A 20070-nucleotide genomic window follows, 5' to 3' on the forward strand; every position below is an offset into this window, starting at 1 on the left:
CCCTTGTTCCCGTTTTGTTTTTTGTCAGAACGTTGTCGTTCTCTTAAAACTGTTCCTGCAAGTAACAGTAATTCCCGTTGGAAACGTTCTCTACAGTTTTGTTTCATTTTCGTTCTTGTGAAAACGCTTCCGAGGTTTTGTTTAGATTTTCAATCGTTCTAGCTAACGTAATTAAACTTAACAGTACATGGATTTGTCAAGCAAATGTCAAAATCCTAAAGGAAGAGTCTTAAAAGTTGCTAGTGTCATTGGCTTCTGATAAGTTGCGATATTATAAATCTTTTCTCTACAGACATTTTAAAATTTCTTAAAAGTGCTTTAGATTTCGTCATGGCTGAAAAGGGTTAGTAAGATGACCACGTCTAATCCAGTACTTACAAGCTCTCGTGCCTCAAACAAACAAATGACCTACCACCATAGGTAGTAGCCATGTCAACCCCAAATAATAAAAATACGATTAATCTTATCACCTCTGTACCTGTTTTTCTTTCTCAATAGTTTATCGAGAAAAAACTCTCTACGTCTTTAAAAAAAAGCCATATTTAAAACTTTTATAGCACATGATTCTTTTTTGTTAAGGAAAGTGTCTATTCTTTGATATCATACCAATTTTATTATGCAAATAAGTACGCGGTAATGTGAAAGCTTTTAGGAGTCGCCACGAATTGCGGCCAGGTCGTTGAATTTGAAAGCATTTTAAATGCCCCTTTTCTATCACTGGACAAAATTTCGTTGGTTGGGCCGGTAAATGGATCGCGTTGGAGGATTTTAGCCAGAGTATAAAATATCTAGAGGGACATTTATGCTGACGGGTGAAGGCTTCTTTAACAGAAGAGTATGTCTCTGTTCTATCCGAGCCACAGGAACTATTCCCTCCTGAATACGTTGATCATAAAACTTGGAGAATAACGAAGGCCTTTCTTTTATGACTACTTTAAGAGCGATGCTTGGTATTCCATCCGTTATCGGTGCCTTGTTCTTACCGGTTATGGCAAGCCTGCCTTTCACCTCCTTTGTGACCTAAGGAATCGTTGAACTATCGCATGCTTCCGTCTAAACCGTTGATCTGGAAAGAGATTGGTAGCTATGCTATTCAAAAACAAGCGGCATGCAGGTTGTGAAAACACTGCCCCTTTAACTTTAGCTATTATTGGATGGTTCTCGCTAAGAAATTGAAAGGCATGCGATTTCGAGGACATCTATCACAATAGCTTCTTGATCGCCATGTATTCATACTTATCCTGCCATGTAATTTTTGATTGATGCAAGCGCCAGATCAACATGTCTGATGTAAAAGTTGTAATATGACTTTATTTTGAGATACTCTAGCACAATGGGGGATCAAGCTTTAACGAGTACTGGCCAATACCGTTGACCAAGCGTTAAAATTTCTGGCAATTATAGCCGCTTCTCACACACTTCTCTCATGTCAATGGCCAAACTGGGAGTAACATAATGGCTGAAAAGATGCAGCGCATTTTATAGCGCTGAAATGCACTTTTTTGGGACCCAGTCTAGTGTATGCACATACCTATATGCATGTACATATGTTGTTTATTAATCGTATGTTTTTTTAATTAATTTTTTTCGCTTAAAAGCATTACATAATTGATAAGTACATGCATTCATATGTACATATTTTAGTTCCTCTCAGCCCTTTCCCAATAAAATACAACGTGGAGCAACCTTATATATTGCATGCCTCCTAGTACATATATGCTACACTTTTTCGTATGGTTTTTAAAAACAGTTTGTCAAATGGCAACTACTATAAACAAAATAAAACCTGATGGGATTGAAGTTTTTTGTTTATATTAAGTACAAATCAACTCTAAGGGCCATTTTCACCACATCTAGTTAACACTAACTGGAGGTACATCCTTCAGTTAAGCACTTCGACTGCTTTATCGATCACATGTTATTTGCTAGGTGTCGACAATATCGATAACGATGTTTAACTGTGAAGTTGGGATCAACCGGACCTTTTTTATGGGAAAAACAGCAAAGCTATGGGCATTTGTAAAAATTACTTTCAAAGAAAGAGTGACTATTTGAAAATATATTTTCTGATAAACCAATAAATTAGGTTCTAAAGAACAATCGAATTTTTCATATTTCCCCAGTGCTAAAAATTATAAAAAAAGGTTATTATTAATTCTTTAAATATTAACCTTTTTCACGTTTCTGACTGATATTGTCATTTTAAATAGAGGAGGGGATAACCCGGAGCTTTCAGTCGAAAGTAACGAAATCGATGTCCATGCTTCTATGCCATACACCAGCACTTTCATTATGAGTGACTTCTAAATACACTGTGGCTTTTATGCAAAAAACGAAGACTAAAAATATATATTGTTAACTATAAACGAAATTTATAAAAATTTACACACTTTGTTTATAGTTATATGGTACATATTTATAGGCACCGTTTGTTGTCCGCAGTGTACTTACAAAGTGTCATGTTTATATGACGAGAGAGGACTTTACTTCTCAACAACCTACTAAGTTCAAAGTAACAAATGCTAGCATTATTATTGGTGTTTATACTTGGGTGGTTCACAAGGTGTCGTACTTGTCGTGTTGTTGTATGTTGTAAAGTTTTTTACGGCTAAATAAATGTTTAGAGGACTTGAAATCACAACCAACTATTTTTTAATTGTGTGAAATTTCATAATAACTAACTTTTATGTTAGCTTGCGAATTCTTTAAATATAGTTTTAGCTGTTTAAAGTTTATGACATACAACAGTACGACAGTATACAACACCTTGTGAACTCCCTAACTGTTTCCTAAGTAAACGAGCTTCTACGTTCTCGAAATTATAACTATCAACAGAGACGTGGGTGCCAACGCGCGAATGCGCTGACTGTTCGTTTGATGGCAGCATATACTTTTCTCCTCGATCTTTTCTCGCGGTTCTTTTCCTAGATGTGGCGCATTGTGAATATGTGGCCCATGGTGCATTTTCCAGGCCTAAAGCACGCTGTGGTGTAGTGGTAAGCAGTGCGCGCTTTCATTCATCAACACCTGGGTTCAAGCCCTGGTCAAAGCAACATCGCAATAAAAATTTTAGTTTAAACAAGTAAGAAAGTCTAAGTTCGGGCGGAGCCGAACATTAAATACCCGGCGCAAGTATTAAATATATGTTTTTCACCTTTCCGAAAGCTACCGCTACATGGTAAGCCGGGGTGTATCAGTTGTGAGTACATTGGCGTCCTTAAATTTCGAAATATCGCAGTTTCAAGCATTTCAGAAATTTACCGTTATATGAAAAGCGGCCGCAATTTTAGTCCGATTTCAATACTTTTCGGCGTTTTGGTTCTATGGGGCAAGTACAATAACCACACCAAGTTTGGTACAAATTGGTAGAACGGTTACAGAGATACATATATATGATCATAAGTGGGCGCTGCCACGCCCATTTTCCAAAATTATATCATAAACGTATTTCGATAAGGAATTGTTGCAAGCCTCAATTTTGAATAAATTATCTTTAATATTTACTGATTTATCGAAGATTTCGTATTTCTCTAAATTACTGTTATATGGGATGTGGGCGTGGTTACTGTCCGATTTTAAAATTTTTCGTCCATTTTGTATGTCGTATCAAGGCCACCAACTGTGCCAAGTTTGAAAGAAATTGGTGCAGCGGTTACCAAGATAAACACGTGGCTACGCCCATTTTCCAAAAATTTATAATATTCTTATTTTTTGTCTAAAACTTATTGTAAATATCAATTTTGAGTGAATAATCTTCAGTAATTAATAAAATATCGCAGTTTTCTGAAAATTACCGTTATATGGGAGGTAGGCGTGGTTATTGTCCGATTTTGCCCATTTTCAATACCATCCGTCCTACGCCAGAAATCAGTACACGTACCAAGTTTCGTTAAGATATCTCAATTTTTACTCGAGTTATCGTGTGCACAGACGGACGGACGGACAGACAGTTACCGCTTAATCGATTTCTCTTTTCATTCTGATCATTTATGTATACATTTGTCTATATCTATCTCGATTCGTTTTGCCTGTTACAAACAACCGTTATGTGAACAAAGTTATAATACCCTTGTGCACAAGTGCGCTCGGGTATAAAAACTAAAACCTCCCTATTATAATTGCCATTCGTACTGTCATCAGGTATGTAACTTGAGAATAGAATTCGCTGCATCTTTTAGGCGCATCAATATTACATAGTTACATCCCGAGCTAATAAAAGGAAGGTAAAAAATATAGAAAAAGGCTTTTTCTTAAAAGCGGTCGTCCCTCGGCAGGCAATGGCCATGAAAAACAGCTTCTCATAAAAATACAATCGCCGTTCGGAGTCGGCGTAAATCGTGAATGGCCATGAAAAACAGCTTCTCATAAAAATACAATCGCCGTTCGGAGTCGGCGTAAAACTGTAGGCCCCTCTGATTTGTGTGACAACATCAAGGCGTACGCCACAAGTCGGAGGAGAGGCTCGGCCAAACACTAACATATGTGTAAGCGCCAATCTATTATTATTATTAAAGCACGCCGAAAAGGCTCAATCAGTTCGTCGGAGGTTGGCTTCAGTCTTTCACACAATACGCTCGATAAGACCTTGCAACCCATGCTTAGAAGACTGATGCGACGGTAGTTGGCGCGTATGGCGGGATCGCCTTTCTTGTGGATTGGGCAGAGTACACTTAAATCCCTGTCGGCGGGTATACGTTCATCTGACCATATTATGCATAAAAGCGCAGTTAGTCAACGACGTAGCGTAAACGTAAGTTGACGTACGTAGCAGCATATCAAATTTACTGTTGATAGAGCGAGAGAGAAGCAACGGCAACGTCACCGCCATGTGGTGGTGAGTTTAGGTTAACACGCGAATCCCATAAGGTAGATCGTGTCTGCGTCAAACTACGTCTACGCTACGTCGTTGACTGTTGGGGTGGAACACATTTCTGTACATCGCCCTGGTCTAACAATCTTCCGTAAGAGAGTTAGGTCTCTTGTAAACCATTGCAGGCTCTTCGCACTCACGTATTTCAGCATCTCTCTTCTTATTGCAGTCTATGCGTTTTCCTTCCCTCTTCAGTCCCCCATAAAGGTCCCACGTGGCTGGCGTTAGGCCCGATCGGAGCGTGTTCCTATAGGAGGCATCTTTTTTCTCTGCACCTTCTTGACTCTCCTCATCGCACCAGTTGTTCTATCGGGATAACTGTTCGAGATGTGCTTGGCAGCATTGGCATGTCCAATTGGCGTCAGTTGGTAAAGAACAGAAAGAATAGGCGTGGTTTATTTGACTCGACCAAAATCGCTTAAGCGCCAAAAAATAAGAATGATTACAGCAATAAATTAATATGCACTCACAAAACCCATGAAGCTTATTGATAACGTCACTCGTTCGGCCATTTCCAACCTCCATTGAGTAGTTGATCAATGGAAAATAACAGAGCTGTAATTACAATAATGTCGCCTTTGGGCAAACGGCACCAATAATAGGCTGACATGATGGTAAAACAAATCCATACGTGACGCATCAGTGGCTATTGTTTTATTCTGTATCAGCTACAACGTAAACAGGCTCACAAAGCCAAAGCTCCCTTTGCTGTCTGTTCACAATAAAGCTGTCCAACACATCACATCCCGCTCTAGATATTAGCAGATTTTATCGACTAAAACTGGCAATTTGCAACATTCATAATTGTTAATGTCACTGTTTGTGTGTGCCTTCAATTACGCTACTGTAACTTTTGTCAAGTATACCAACAACAATATTGTTAAAAGCAAAAAACAATTAGTTGTCAATTAATAAAAATTAGCATAGCTTACCACACTGCTACACTTGACTGTGCAACAAATATGTCAAAGCGCAAACAAACGGTCCGTGGGAAAAATAAAAGATCAGAAAAACAAGATAGAAACAAATTTCCAGGGGTTACTGCAGCAGAATCAGTGCTTGGAAAAAAAATATTTTATCGAGTCATGACCTACACATACACAGAAAGACAGGACGAACGACTTGGTGCGGCAATTTTCGTCTACTTTTCCTTTGGTCAGTCGCACAGACCACTAACTTTTATGGGTTTTTACAGTATGTTCCTGTGGCTACTGCTACTGTCCGCAGCTGTGTGTGAGTAAACTCCAACTCCACCTCCTTTACGCTTCAACACACACTACGTTACATTGTTTATTTCACTTCTGTTATTTCACTTAATTATTTTGTTATTTTTATTTAATTTTCTTGCCAACACGAAAAACGCAGAAGAGCAGAAACGCAACAGTGGTTACACCACCAATGAATTAAAAACAATACCAACAAGCAATATAGAGCGTAAGCACGCAAAGACGTATCCGAGCGAACGCGACAGCTCGGTAATCAAATAGCAACGGAAATGGGCGCAAATAAAGTGGTTCGAGCGTAAAAATAGAAATTAAATGACTTGCAGGACAACATGAAATGGCACTGATTTGGTTTTGTCTTTTTTACCTTCTCTATTCTCATTTCTTACTGTCGACGAGTAAGAACTCGAGCATCCCAGCTAGCTGACCCTCGCGTAATTTTCTATTTGCTGGTTCGACAAAGACCAGGGTAGATGTGAATATTACAGAAAGACGAAACACTTGATGGATTAAATCAATCAGCTGGTTGTTGTTGTACCAACCCCTGCCTTGATCAATTTGTCTTCCGATCGTCATCGTCAAGGCCCAGATTCCCCCCGTATCTTCTCCGTCTATATCCAATATTTTCAGCATCCGCATGCTTTCGCTTTCCCAATGGCCACCTAGACTTCACAGTGACATTCTATCACCTCGAAGTTTGGCTTGTCCATCGGAGGCTGCAGAGTGAACTGTTGGCTGAAGTAGCTCGCGGATCGCTCTATTTTCATTCTGTCATTGCACCTCGTCGGGTTTGGCAGTGGTCTTATGGTTGACCTAATCTTGCTCACATGACAGGCGAAGGTGCAAGTCTTCGTGTGTTCCGACTTTTCCCGCTTAAACTAGGTTACCAATAGCCGAATATCTGCTTTGAGATCCCTGATGCAGGAATCTTCGAGATCGACCAGACCAAAGGGGACATATATTTTACGAACCACTCAGGCTACTATACGCAAAACAGGACAAAACCGCTACATCTACCATAAACAAGGGAACATGGGTCCAAACTACAGAAACCAAGAGGGATAAAATAACTGATTTTACCTACCTGCGAATCCAGGCCAGAAAAACAACTACTGGTTGAACTAAAGAATAAAATCCGCCGAGACATAACTAACTAAGAGCCAGCGAGGATTTAGCACTGCTATAAATAGTGACGGACAAGCAGACTTAGTGACGACACAACACCGAAGCCAGTTTGTCTCCAAACTGATTAGCGCACTTAATTCAGGATGACATCCTGCCGGGAAGCTATTGCCAGGGGGTATGTAAACGTTGAACATTTTCATCTCAATATCGCCGGACCGGATCGAGGCAACTTCGTCTCTTGGATCGCAGCTATCAATATTCTGTGTGGCAGCAGTTGAGTTATGAGTTCTTCGTAAGCCTTAGGAGGCTGGTGGGAGATGAGTGCTGTTGCAACTGTGGTGTTTATCGTTGTTGAGTTTGCTTCTTTGCGGGTGATTTTTTCGGTTGCTTCGCTCTTTAACAGGGACCTTAGTAAATCGAAGAAATGAAGGGACAAATGATAGCTACGATTATTTACAAATAAAATTGGAGAACACAGAAAGAATAGAAAATTGACAAATAAATTTAATATTAATTTGACATTACACCAAAGTGGCACCGCCACTGATGTTCATACTTTTCTTTTTAGATAGCTTTCCATAAGTTACAGACATTCCGCTTTTCGAGCAAACTAAAGCTTAAGGCCAAAATATAATTACGGTTCAATGAAAAAAGTTGCTGCTCGATCTCATTCAAATGCAGATCGTGTGGATTGCAGACTAAGTGGCCAGCACAGACCGTGCTGAATGTAATAAACCTTTTTTCGAGATGGATAAAAAAATTACATAATAAACCACTTACTTCTAAAACATGGACAGAAAAACCTATAACCTATAACTTACTTTGTTGAATTCCCAAGCCCGATTTCAATTTAAAGTTACCCTCGTAAGCACCATTGGTTTGTTTTGTAGATTGCTTTGTTTATTAATCTTTCTATCATTCAAGCCTAGAGAACGTTCTGGTTGGTAGCGGCGCAATAAAAAGGATATTAAATGAATGTGTTGGCATTTCTCTGTTTCTCTGCCATAGCACTGAAATAAATGAAATTTATAAATGCAGCATCGCTGGTGTATTCGCATTTCACACTGAGTTTGAATGTCCGCTCACATTCCTTGGCGGATTCTTTTAGGTCAGTATCTTACGCTAATACTTGTAGTGGAAAAGCATTAGTGTTTACACCGTGGGAGAAAATCCAACTACGTGGGTCAGAAAAATTGGCGAACTAAGTAGTTCAAAATTTATATACTCTAAGGGAACGGTACTGAATCCCGATCTACCCCATTGCTTTTAACATGTCGATGTCCTGCGAAGTGATAATTGTCTCACTCTGAAAAATGTTGAAATGCAAATTGAACTGGTTCCATATTTAAAAGATCAAGTCCAATAATCCTTGAACAAGAAAAAATTCATAACTTAGCAGGCTCTTAGAGAGAAAAATGTGTGAATCCGCATTCTTTTCAACTTTCATTGGAACTAATGTTTTACCAGACCGTATTACAATTTCAACGCTATTACTAAATAAAAAGTAGTGCAACCAAGTAAGAAAGTCTAGGTTCGGGCGGAGCCGAACATTAAATACCCGGCGCAAGTATTAAATATATGATTTTCACTTTCCGAAAGCTACCGCTACATGGTAAGCCGGGTTGTATAAATTTTGAGTAAACTAGCGCTTAAATTTCGAAATATTGAAGTTTCAAGCATTTTTGAAATTTACATTTTTGACGCACCAGGTGAGTTAGAAAAAATTTCACTATTCATATGCACTGCGATATGTTTGTTTCGTTTGACACCCATATTGTGGTACGTACATATGCATGTATTTAAATTTTCCAATTGCCTTAATCCAAGTTGAATTTCATTTTTTTTATTATTCCAGAAATAAAGCCTTTTTCCATCTTTTAATAATTCATACAAATGTCTGAATAATTTGAATGTAACTTTTTAAACACGTGGCACTCTTAACACTCTATCTTTTGACTTCGGTATACATATTTTTATATTTCACATAATGATGTGTATTAGTTAATTAAATTACGCCTTTCAAACAGGTGGCAGCCCTCTTCCAAAGTATTTTCAAGCTAACAACTTATTAACTCTCCTTCGTCTGACATTTAAGAACATATTTTTTTTAACAGAAGAATTAAATTTAATATGATTTTTTAAACATGTGGCAACCCCGCTAAGTGTAGTTCAGAAATAAATATTTTGCAAAGCCCCCTTCGATCGGTACCCATGTTTTTATAATTCATTTAAATTATTAAACAATTTAAATTTAACTTTTTAAACAGGTGGCAATCCTCTTCCAACACCTCAAAAATATTCCTTCTATTAAAACTAACTCTCACTCTTTCGTTTGACATCCATACCTATTTTTATATTTCATATAACTTGTGTATAAGTTAACTAATTTCGCCATTTTGAGCAGGTGGCAAACTTCTTCAAAATATTTTCAAACTACTACAGTTTTAAACCGCTTAAGATTGCCACCCATATGATGAAACGTATTTCTCTTAACTAATTCCCTTGATTCCAATTGAAATTGATTTTTTAAACAGATGGCAACCCTAAGCTAAGTTAAGGGACAAAGCTTTTCAAAACAATTTCTACTGATATCCATTTTGTATCAGATTTATTTATTTTTTTCTTTCACAAAAATCCCTTAGCGTATTATATATAGATTTCAAATATTTAACCAGTGAAAATTTTATTATAAAATTTTTAGGGTTTATCAAAGCGCGCCGGGTAAGCTAGGGGTTATAAAAATAACATATATCAATAAGTAAGAAAAAACAGCATTGGCTTATACTTATCGATACCTGAGTGGAAGATCGATCTACACGCCCTATCTCAGAAAACTTTTCTAGAACGCCCTATTTTATAATATTATTAAAAACACCCCATCTTAGAATTTGGTTGAAGAACGCCCTATCTCAGAATTTGGTTCAAAGACGCCATATCTCAGCTTCCGATTCAAAAACACACTATCTCAGCACATTTTCAATGTATTTTCAGCTGAGATAGGGCAGTTTTAAACCGAATTCTGAGATACGCCGTTCTTCAGCCAAATTCTGAGATAGGGTGTTTTTCAATAAAATTCTGAAAGAGGGCATTCTTCAGTCAAATTCTCAAGTAGGGTGTTTTTGAAGTTTTCTGAGATAGTGCGTTTTCGAACTGGCTGCCGAGATAGGTCGATCAGGTGACGATATGTTCTTTTATTCAGGCACATTTTTGATGTGAGTGGCCAGTAATTCCAGTACTTAAAACATTCATGTACACAGAGACCAACTACGAAATCTATTAGAAAAGACCAATTTTTAATATAATTTCGATTCTAAAATCCTTACGAATATCCTTTTTGGCAAAGAAGCGAGCATTGCATAATAAATTATTTCTTAGATCGGAAGCACAAACATTTTTTACCTGTCTGCTTCATACGCAATGCCTAATACTTACATATGTATTTATACATAGTTATTTGGAGCCCCCTCGGCCGTTGATTAATCCTTAATTAGAGAAAAAATTTAGTTTTTAAAATTTAAATATTTATTGAAAACACTTTCATTTCATTAATTTACAAAAAAAACATAAGTTTTTACAATTAATTACATACATATTTAAATTACAGTTAAAACATGATATTCATATCGAAATATATTTGTGAATCAACGTGACGAATGTTTAAATAACTAATTTTATTTAAAAAAAAATATTTTTGTGACTTCCATAGCTGAGAAACGTGTGAGTAGTTAGAGAAAGAAAAATTGCGTATTAAAAAGTGTGCCGCAAATGGGCTGCATAGGGCAATTAATTTTGCGCTGATATAATTTTATGAATCTATGTTTTAGCGAGATAATTAAAGCAAAAAGTTTTCTGTGGATTTTCGCACTTGTTAATTGTAACGTTTTCTTATGACGCCGAAAATGAGGCCAATTTCTTCAAAGGTCTGCTCATAATGATGTTGCACGAGCCGAAGTGGCGACAGAAATTTGATATGTAGCATAGCAGCTGAAAGAGCTGAATTTAGGCTGGCACAAATCGCAAGCGATATTTTTGTTGCTGCAATATGTTTTTTAGCAATTTAACGTTCATTGTTTTTCGCATTTGTGACTTTTTATGCTGCTGGCTTGCTGTAGAGTTGCTCATCTTACTAATGCTGTCATTACTGTTGTTGCTGTTACGGGTGGTTTGGTGGATATTTTTTCTCTGTGGCATCTGCCGCTAAAAATTTGTTCGCTTCACTGATAATGTCTCAAGCGCGCTGGAGCGTCCTAAACTAATTGCCGTGCCACTTCAGTTCGCTGGCCTTGTTGCCATCCTTCTTTCGAAGTATCCGCTACTTTGCAAAGAAAATTTTATTTATACGAAATTTTAACACCACCCGTGAAACTGATACTTATTTCGTTTCAGCATCACTTGAGTGCCGCACTATTGTTGTTGCCCAGTTGCTTTTCTAAATCCATCAGCTTCTTGCTGTTTTTAGAATTTTTTGCATTTTATACTTTGCCTTATTTTTTTTCGATGATTTTTGTTGTATTTGTTTTGCTGTTATTTTTTATTGTTACACCTAACTCCTCCATACAGAACAAAAATATTTGTTTTCATTGCATTTTAATTTGAAACCACTATCGTCGTTGCAGCACCTAATCACCTTTGCCATCTCTCACCTTTGCTTCTTTGCTTTACTGTGCTTCTTATTCTCTCCTTATCATACTCTCATTCTCCTCTGCGCGCTTAAACTGGAATTTCTAATTTCTAGCACGTTGAAAGTTCTTGCCTTGTAATGGCAGTGGTGGCACACCTTCGTTGGCCAGCTGTAGCGTCAAGTGTCCACCGGGAAGCAAGTGTCCAAAAGCATCAAATGAACGGAAAAAGAGAAAGAAAATAGCAAATGAGTAAGAAATTTAATAAATTGAGATAAGCATGTAATATAATAAAGGTAGCGCACAAAAGGTGTTAAAAACCAAACACAAACAAGGATAGTGACAAAGACAGCTTCAGGCTTCATAAGAAAATTTAACTTTAACATTTTGTTACATTTTCAGATTTATAATTTTTCTATGGGTATAAATATCGCTACTTTTTCTGGTACCTACTTAGTACAACATCACACTTAAATTATAATACAATTTGATATTCTTGGAAGGTATAAAAAAATCGATTCTTGGTAAAAGGATACGCCAGAAAATGTAAAGAGTTAAAAATCAGAATACAGCGACAAAATACTGAATAGAAAACAAAAATTTACCCAAAATCAAAATCCACTTAAAAGAAACTAACTTATCGCATCGCTCATTTACTAAAATCCAGGGGATTTTTCAAGAGAACTTTTCCAGCAGAAATGCTAAACGGGCAAGAAACTGAAAGCTTAAGAGAAAGTGTTGAGACGATCCCACCAGTGAGGATCCGGTGTATTTTTTAGACAGATCGCGTGAATGTCAACCGGACACTATCCAGTCAATACACTCACCCAAAAGAGAATAGGTACTCCCAGTCGATGGTGCCTTTCCTGGCCAACTCATTGGCAACGCTATTCCAATATTACTTGGTACCCGAGAGTAAAAAATAGAATACAAGATTGCGCCAATCGATGTCATAAAAGTGAGGGAATGAGAGAGCATATAACGCATGAACAAAATCTATTTTTATATGGAATAAGATGCGCAACACCCTCGACAAAAAAAACTAAAAAATCAACGGTAATTTTTAGGGACTTGAAATTTGCACTTTATTGTACTAAAATTTAATGGGCTAACAAAAGGTTTGAACTTTTGATGAAATTTTTTTGAAGTTTGATTAATTTTCGTTATAATTTGTGCAAGATTTAAAACTTTTATCAGAATGATTTCCGTTATAGATCAAACCATGATAAAAACATAGTATGGTAGAACCGTTCTCTCAATTCGGCGGCATGATTTTTTTTTCGAAGTTTTCCAACATTTTAAAATCATTTAAAACTGAATATGAAACAAGTAATTTTTGAGCAAAAAACAAAACCGACTTCAATAAAAAATTAAAATTCCGACGAATTGATAAACTCCTCCTATTTTAGAAGTCAGTTAAAGATTAAATTGTTTAAAATTTTGGTTGTCTGAGATTGGAATGAGAACGTGTGTGCAGGCTCATAGAGACGGAGGGGGAAAAGGGGTGAATCCCCCTCGGCCCGAACTTCTTTTTGAGCCCTAAATATCAGAAGCATAGCTTGTTATTATTTTTTTTCAATCTAATTGCTCCTTCGTTATAGGCTTTCATGATAAATAAGTATGTATGTATATTCCAATTCGTGCAATTACAATACGTTTTGGCTCACAGTGCTTTTCAAATACCACTTAAACTCGCTAGAATACAACATTCGGATAGTTTTTTCTCTTTCATCTGAAGTCATAAGTATGTGGCTATTTAATATATACCTAAAATATATTGTAACTCCTGTTGTTTAGGAGTTATGAATGTTTCAAAAGCGGACCCGATTTCCTACATAGCTAATAGTTAGTTACGTTCGGTTTAGCTGTGAATAAGTGAAGTACAGATTGATATTAAAAATAAACACCACTCATTTAACATACAAACATACTTTTTTTATTGAAATTTTTCTAAAAACTTATTTAAACTTTGACGAAGACGTAAACGGTGGATGTCGTCGACAGCCCAAGTTTCACCTGACTTCTCTGAAAACTCATCTCTGCCGGCACATAAAAGTACCTACATACAAAATGTACCACAACACTGTGTAAATGTATTCAGGAACAGAAAAACAAAATATATGTATGTATGTAAAACACAACCACTGTCGTAGTCAAATGTCACGTTAACGTGGTTTCCCTTCGCTATCTCAACTCGGGCTTTGTGACACTTTTAAAGTGGTAAAAATGGTGATTGTCATTCGTTTTAATTATTTGATTAAAACATGTTCTCAGTTTTTCATTTTCTTGCTAACTTTCTTACGTTTACTTTTTTCTACTTTTTTCATTTTGTTTCCTTGCTGTTCTGCTCTTTATTACAGTAGTGTTGTTGTTGCGCTCATATAATGTTGTTTTCGTTAATTAATTGGTGTTAATTTATGTAATTTGTACGTTAATTTGTATGCTGAGGATAGGGTAATAAAAGGCAGCTGTTTAAAGAGCTAATTGAGGATACTTTTTTGTTTATATAAATAAAAAGTTACCGGCTTTACAGCCGAAAATGGTAAGGGTAAGGTAATGTTGTAATCCTCTTAGTTTCTTTGCTGCAGCAGAAAATCTGTTGTGGATATACATATTTTGGGTTTTTTCAGTTATTTTTTTTCGATGAAAAAAGTAAAACAAACAAGCAATTTTTAACCAAAAACAAAAACGACTTCAATTCTCATATAAAAATTCAAGATGATCGTTAATTTCTTCATGATACAATGATCGAATTAAAACCAAATTAGTATGTGAGGTATTGATAAACTTCTCCGTTTTGTGAAGTCGGTTAAAAAATAGTTGTTCTTGTGATTGAATTGCATATTTCTGTTGATATATTTTCAATCTCTAGTACGTATTATACTCGTAGTATAGTCCAATTACAAAAAACTTACTAAATAGTCGAAGGAAACAGTAAACTTTTTCACTGATAGGTCAAAGTTTTTTCTAAGTATTAGGCTACTGAGCCTTCTCTTTTCCGAATTAGCCCCGAAGAGCTCTTGGAAATTTAAATTGGTTTGGGGTTCTTTTCGATTCCCAAAAAGTTTAAGCAACTAGTTGTAGAGAATTTGATTTCCCACATTTCTTATTGCCCCAAACATAGCAATATAAAAGAAGCGGCGTAAAATTCATTTCCACATCACGTCAACCGATACAGTACGATACAGCCAAAATTCTATAGGACGGATTAGAAAGTTTAGTGTCTTAAAATTATCGCATAGATGCACATAGATAGAGACAACAGTCGATCCGCTTAGAACGTTTTCTTCTCGGTTTCATGGGGCCGCTGATTACAAATCTGTTAAAATTTCGAAAAATATTCCACCGAATTTGGTAGCATTCAATCGAAATGTCATGAAACATTCCGAAAGTGGCATCGTGGGTACCTTATAAGGAGGGCTTAACCGCACGGTGTCGATGAACCCCACGGCAGTTAGATGAATGCGTTAGTTTATATCGCCGATAATAAACAAAAAAAAATATTTAATTTAATGAATTCTCCTGTAAGTATCGGGTTAACACAAATCTTCAGTAAGAAAAGCATGCAATCAAACAAATATAAAATTGATTGTAGCACAACGAGCATTTTCAATGACAGCTTTCACCAATAACTGCTAATTTGAGTACCTGATTTCAACACATGGGTGTAAACCTATTGAATTTACAAGTATTTCATGAAAGCTGTAAACCAAAAGCAATTATTTACGATAAAACTTGAACTTATATGTAGTACTTGATTTTATAAATTGCCATTGTTTTAAATTATATGTACATATATATAAAAGTATGTATGAAACAATACTACTTTTTTTATGTACCACAACAACAAGAAAGTTATCACGCGTCAAAAACTTTAATACGCTAATATCTCAGAAAGAAGTTTTAATAGAAGTTCCCTTATTGCATCTAACTCCTTAATTATTGGAGATAAAGCAAAAATAAGTTGGTTTTCTTGGTTTTTTTTTCGCCTTAATAAAAAGTTGAATATTTTTTAAATAGACTTTTAATAAAAAACTAAACCTTTTTTTGCTAATTTTTACATTCGTAAGCAATGTTTTTTATTGCATTTCATACATAATTTTTTAAACAGTGGCTCAAAAAAGGCCCGTTCTGGTGGGAGTTGATGGGTCAAACTATTGGAAAAAAGTAGACAACCCTTGTTTTCAATACACAACCCGCAAAAAGTCGCAAGAACTCCGTAATTTAATATAACAGTGGATAATATTATTACAAAAATTTGTTGATAGCGACCTAATGGATTTGGGCGAGCCAATGATATTAACCAAAAATTGTCAAATTTCACACAGATGGTTTTTAGAGCATAATAAACCACGCTGTTGCTATTACCAATCTAAATTCTAAAAAATCGCACTTTCGGCCCACGCTAATGCATACCTACCTTCTTATGTTCGCCCATCCATCAGCGCCAGGCACTCAACATTTTAATTCAAGTAAGAAGTAAATTTAAAACTAATTCAAGAATGAATTAAATAGAATTATAATCTGAATTGTGATGGCGAATGCCTAACACTGACTGCGACATGAAATGATTAGCAGCCTCATGGCTCTTTTGAATCTACTTTAAGGGCAGTAGCGCCAGGGATTGGAGACACTCCGTCGTCGCCGCCAGCGCCGATTTTTTTTTTGTGAAATGTGAACGCATGCAGCTTGTATTGAATCTTTCTTGTATGAAAAAAATGTTTCAATGATAATTAAAATATATGTATGTTTTTTTTAACACGTAAGAAAATGTGAAAATGTTCACTGTTGCGCCCTCTAGAGGATGTTTTAGGAAAAAGATAAATCCAGAAATAGATTCCTCATACCTACCAAAAACCTCTTATAGCATGCTTTTATACAAAATTTAAGCACTTCTTTACAGCACCAAAGCAAAATGCTAATAAAAGAAAACCTATTTTCGCAATTTGGTAAACTCCAAATTGATTAAAGAGTAATGGTTTCTGCCGCAAATTTTCTTAGAATTACACGTAGAATCCATCTATGCTATGCGCCGTAATGTATCTATATATGTAGTTTGAGCGCTGCACAGTTATTTTTCGATTTTTGCTATATATACATACATGCATAGGTATATGGCACAACAACGGTACATAATAAAAATGTTTTCTTTTCGAATTTATATACATTGGAAATTTCTTGCACACCATGAATTATGCCAAAATGTCAATAAAATCGGTGACGAGTATTCAACATTTTTGCCAATTTCTACAAACAGCCAATACTAAACGAATTTCCACTCAGCAGCATCCAGCAGCTGAGGCCAAAATTCACACAAATTCTCTTTCGCAAATTGATTGTGGCAGCAAGCGAATGGCAACGTGTTGCACGTCAGTTCTATAACGAATAAATATAATGCAAATCGCATTACAATAAAAGGTAGAAGAATAATAGAAATGTTAAAATGTAAAATAAAATTCAGTATAAAATGAGGCTCACGAAAGCATTCACAGTTATAGTTACAGGTGGGCTGATCTGCAGTGGGACTCCCAAGTGTAGCAGCTCAAATTGTATATATGTTAAGTAACAATTTTGTTGTAGTGCTGAGTATTTGAAACGAGTTAATGTTAATAAATTTATTGGAAATGTGAATTTGTACAAATTGCAGATATTCGCCAAAGGAAAACGTTCAATTTCAGATCCAAAAAAAAACTTTTACATTTTTCTGAAACTTCTTCCCAATAAATATAATTGCTATAATTGGTTCAATACTTTTAATTGCTTCTTATTTTGCTTCAAAATCGGTGTTTTATCAGAGAATTTTTGTATAAGCCGGAGTCGAAATTGAAATGGAATGAATGGAACTGTGTGTGTGTGGGTTATGTGTCAACGAATACTTTTTTGTTTAACGAGCTTATTTATGTATATAAGGGTGGTCCAGTCGAAGTGCTCTCACCCCCCTAGGATTGTTCTATATCGAAAAAATATACCCCGATTTTTATTTTGAAATCAAAATTAATTTAGTGGTCGCTCAAAGCGCTCAAAGTTTTCCATATATTTTGCATGGGAAAAAAACAACTTTTCGCAGAAATGGTATGGAATTCTTGAAAATCAATATTTTTTGATCGGAACTCAGGGGACTTCCAAAAAGAATACCCAGTTGTTTATTTAACCAATTTTCAATACTAAAAATTTTTTATTTATCCCCCATTGCATTTTCTAGTTGTTTTGGGGGACCTATAAATATAGGTACTATGAACAAATAGCGACCACATCAGAGCGAGTGAGAGAAATGGCGTTTCTTCTACTGAAGAGCGCAACACTAGTTTTGTTTAGGTTAGTGTGGAAAACCCATTCTCTCTACATCAAGTGTCAATCATATTCAGGGTGTTTTGCACTTTCTTGCAAACAACTGCGAGAGTATGTCCTCTATTGAGTTATCGGTTACAAAAATGTCCAACGCGTACTTATTACTAGTATATGCAGTATGAGCTTTGTTCGTCTTATTTGGATCCGTAACCGTGACGGATTCTTTCATGGCCATGAACGTGTACAATGCGGATCGCGATGCTGCTAACAGAGGAGGGCCTATTCATAGTAGAGAGAAGACCAGGTGGGGAAAGACTTGGCTTTATTTAACGTCAGTTGGCACAGATGTTGTACTCGCCGTGAAAACTGATCACTGGCTCTCAGTAGTCCGTTTTGTTTGGTGGTTTTTGGATCTAAAAAATACAAATATTTCACAGTCCACGCCCAACTGGTGACTTTGCCATATTATCTTGGCTCAATACTGTTTCTCTTTTCTCGTAATAAACTATTTATTGCACTTGTAACTAATGGTGACGTACAAACTTTTTCATTTTGCACCTTTATATGAAACTTAAATGAATATTGTGCTTTCGTTTCCTACACGTTGACACATTCATTTCGCACACTTCCGACAACTAAACCACCCACTTCTAGTGTTTATTGTTGCACAGAGTAGAAAATTGAACTGGAATCGTTGATACGCGTTACTTTGAAACGGAAATTGAAAATTTTCCCTTCTGAGATATTTTTCCGTTTAGTGCCGCAGCTGCGCTGCCAACATAGGCGCTTGACGTCTCAGAAAATAAGTTAACGACTAGTAGTAGGTAGCTAAGATACATATTTGTGGCCATTGCTTGTACACAGATTTTTTAGCAACACTTAAATGCTTTCAGATTGCCACCTAATGTGCAGAAAAAATATTACAACAAGTACAACTAAAGCTCTTACAAAACAGTTAATATGTACTTATGAATAAAGAAAAGTATGTATGGCGGCAGTGCGAGGTAACAGATTGCATTCCATGTAAGAACTTACCATGGCGACGAAGGCAATGTTGACAATCAAAGCTTAAGGTAGGCGTAGATGCATCTCTTTCAGCGCCCATATCAACAGCTAAGCCTGTATTGCTGCCTCCGGTTACTGTCAAGCAGTCAAGCCAAGCCGTAAACGCCTGCCAATAGCACAAAGCCAACTTACTACTACATTCAGTAGCAACCACCTCTACTGCGCCTGTTGGCAGCCTGCTGATGTTGCTTATTACAGCTTGATGTTGCTGCCAGCACCCAAAGGCATGCAATTTATTCAATATGAAATATTTGTAAATATCGTTGCAATTCTGAAAATCTTCACAGCAATGGTCGATACAATTGTGCGCGCACTCAATATGCATTTTCTTTTTTTTTTTAATTTTTACTATTTCCCCAGTGTATGCCTTCATTCAATCATTGATTCGTTCAATATGCGCGGCAAAATCCAGGAAATTCCATACTGACATATTTTCCCGCTATTTCGTTTGAAAGCGATGTGGAGAAGCTTACTTATTCGAATGGAAACAGTAATACTACACATATTTCGATGTATAATCGTTTGTACGGTAAGTAAGCCAGGATGTGCGGGTGGTATTTCGTAAACACTAATTATACAACATACTGCACGGCTATACTCAATCCCGACCCTTGCACTCTGCGCGACGTTAGCAACCCATGTGCGGGATGCGGTAACCAATCCGAGTGTAGGCCTTGGGTTAAGGCAGAAAGAGAGGGAGCTGCGGTGAGGCCAATCCGATTTATTCGATTTAAGGGCTCAATGAAGTCTTCACCGTATGTTCACCATTAGGTACGGCTGCCAGCGGGCCTCTGTGTAGAGCAAGCGGCTCGCTATATAAACGCGGTTGCGAATCCACCCCTGTACCAGCAATGAGTTGTGCGCTGGGTTTGGAGTCCGC

This window comes from Rhagoletis pomonella, unplaced genomic scaffold (genome assembly GCF_013731165.1).
Source record: "Rhagoletis pomonella isolate Grant_MI unplaced genomic scaffold, Rhpom_1.0 Rhpom_scaffold_00002, whole genome shotgun sequence".
In the NCBI taxonomy this organism is placed as follows: Eukaryota; Metazoa; Arthropoda; class Insecta; order Diptera; family Tephritidae; genus Rhagoletis; species Rhagoletis pomonella.